This window comes from Arachis ipaensis, chromosome B06 (genome assembly GCF_000816755.2).
Source record: "Arachis ipaensis cultivar K30076 chromosome B06, Araip1.1, whole genome shotgun sequence".
NCBI classification, from domain to species: Eukaryota; Viridiplantae; Streptophyta; class Magnoliopsida; order Fabales; family Fabaceae; genus Arachis; species Arachis ipaensis.
Genome location: NC_029790.2, coordinates 58,158,967 through 58,161,857, shown reverse-complemented (window position 1 = coordinate 58,161,857; position 2,891 = coordinate 58,158,967). Strand labels below are relative to the sequence as shown.

General features: G+C 39.1%; 1 long non-coding RNA gene across 1 annotated transcript in view; it reads left to right on the top strand.

Moving 5' to 3' along the window:
- The window catches only part of LOC110263994, a 19,619-nt gene extending 17,488 nt beyond the window's left edge, over window positions 1–2,131 (top strand). Inside the window, exon 3 of the long non-coding RNA XR_002349720.1 lies at window positions 1,932–2,131. This is a non-coding gene — a long non-coding RNA (uncharacterized LOC110263994). The remainder of the gene's footprint in view (window positions 1–1,931) is intronic.

Genomic DNA, 2,891 nt, shown 5'->3' with positions numbered 1-2,891 from the left:
TATATTGGGCATAAAATTGGCAACATGACAAGAGGACAAAGTTGGCGCCATAAATGTGCACAAGGCATTGCCAACGTTAGAGTCAAAGTTAGACCCCTAACGTTGGCACCAACGTCCATACCAGCAGATTGTGTTTGCTGATGTGAAAAGTTGGAGCCAAACTTTGGCTCAAACTTTAGGTCCAACTTTGGCTAACCTCAAACCCGGTTCAATTGGTTCACTTTGGTTCTACCTCAAACTCCAAGAGCAATCAACCAAGGCCTTTATCAACCCAATTCCATCAAGAGCAAGGGCCCAAATGATCATCACTCAAAGGCACAAGAAAAAGATAAAATAGGAATTTCATTTAATTGTAATTTGTTTTTAATTTCATTTTCATTTCCATTTTGTAAAGCCTATATAAGGCATCATCTTCATATTTGTAAGGAGGCTGGCTCCACTAGGGAGCATTAGGATTTGAGAGCTCTCTCTTAGTTTTCAATTTCGTTTTGAATCTTGGGTTGAGAATTGAAGAAATTCTGTTTCAATCTAACCTTGAGAATTTTCTTGTTTACTTTCTCTGCACAATTGAATTTCCATTCCTGTTTACTACTTCACCTTCTCTTGGCTTCTGTAATTTATTTTTCTTTAATTTCTCTTGCAATTGTTCTTGTTGGATCTAGGAAGGCATTGAGATCTAGACTTGGTTATCTAGTCTCTTGGGTCCTGAGATCTTAATTCCAATTTTACATTCTCTGTTTATTGCTTTTCATGTTTATTTACATTTCTGTTTTGGTTCCGAATCAATCAAATCCATCTTTTACTTCTCTGCTTGTTGCAATTTAACTTTTCCTTGTTTAATTTCTGCAAATCCAATTCCCAATTCTCTTTACATTTGATGCAATTTATATTTCTTGTCATTTAAGATTCTTGCAATTTACATTTCTTGCTCTTTAAGTTACTTGCCAATTTACATTCTGCAACTTTAAATTCATTGTCATTTACTTTCTGTTGGTTACAATTTCACACAATTCACATCAATGTTAGCTTGACTAAACTAATCACTCACTAAAGTTGCTTGATCCATCAATCCCTGTGGGATCGACCTCACTCCCGTGAGTTATTATTACTTGATGCGACCCGGTGCACTTGCCGGTTAGATTTGTGTGTTTTGGGAGAAATTTATTTTTCACCAAAATACTCATCAAATTTTTGGCGCCGTTGCCGGGGATTGATTAGATCAACAATGATTATGTGGGTGAGAAGTCTAGATCAAGCATTTTCTTTATTTTTGTTTTCTGTTTCAAAGTGAAACCAAGGTGTTTGAGTTTTTGCCTCACTAAGAAATTCTTATCTCTGATATGAGTAATTTCAATTTTCCTTGGTTGTGTGTTTTACAAAACTCAAATGGAGTTCAACTCATCTTATGATCAAACAAATTCCATGGGATATCACCCACCATCACCAATCTCTAATGATGGATGGGAATATCACCAAGAAACTTCAAATTCTGGGCTCTCCAATTTTGTGATTGTAGTATGCTTAGAAAACTAGCTTACCATGAACATTGAGTTTCTATTCTTCTTGCCTTAGATTGTCAATCTTTATTGCATGATTCTTTTCTTGCTTGGGGACAAGCAAGCTTTAAGTTTGGTGTTGTGATGACAAGTCATCTTAGCCTATTTTAACTAGCCTTTTTCTTTTGTTTTCAATTGAATTATGAACTTTCTTGAGCCATAAGCAAGCCAATTGGGTAGATTTTCATGTTTTCTTTGATTTAATCAACCATGTATGAATTCATGCTATTTCATGAGGTTTTATGCTAAAATTGTCACATATTATGAAAGAATGAATATCTCATGATTTTGAGCATAGCTTTGATGTGTTTGGTTGATTAATGATAGGTGAAGAAAGCTTGGAGAAAGGTTGAAGCAAAGAGGAATGGCTAGAAGTGAAGAATGGAAGTTGATCCTGGAGGCATGAAGTTAGCCCCAACGTTAGCCCCTTAACTTGGAGGCTAACGTTGGGCATGAAGATTACTCCCTGGGCTCCCCACGTTTGAGCTAACGTTAGCCCCCTAACTTGGAGGCTAACGTTGGCACATGAATTCCTCCCTGGCCATCCAACGTTTGCGCCAACGTTAGCCCCCTAACTTGGAGGCTAACGTTGGCACATTAAGACATAAGGGAGAGGGGCCAACGTTTGCGCCAACGTTAGCCCCCTAACTTGGAGGCTAACGTTGGCGCCACACACCACAAGGCATACAAGGGGTATACTTCCAACAAGAATAACCTGAGCTACAGAGCTCCAAATGAGGTGATTCAAGAAGCATTGGAAAGTAGGAATCAAGAGCTTTCCAAGCATATATGGCACTGCATGGTGGACACTAAAATTGAGGGAGAAAACTGCCCCGCAATGTGCATAAACGAACATGGTGGCAACCTGCAGTGAGGCCAACTGACCTCTGCACCTTCAAGGGAGTATTACTCGAGCTGTAGAGCTCCAAATAATGTGCTCCCAACAACACTGGAAAGTAGACATCCAGGGCTTTCCAACAATGTATAATAGTATGGGGTGGACAATACATTTGAGCCTCCAGAACTGGCGTTTTCGCCAACGTTTGAGGCAAACGTTACCTCAAACGCTGCACACCAAAGCAAGCAAGGTCTACTGCAAGAGGGGAAGATCTGAAGCATTACCAACCGCCATGACAAATGCAAAACGTCAAGCTAGTGACTCTAAAGAAGCGCTTCACAGGAGGCAACCCATGTTTTACATGCTTTTAAAAGTAGTTAATAATGCAAGGTTCAGGGATTTCAAATCAACTTGACAATGACTTGAATGAATCCTTGTGTGCAAGATATAGTGAAGAACAAGTTTGGTGTTTAAGGCACACTAAGAGAACATCAATG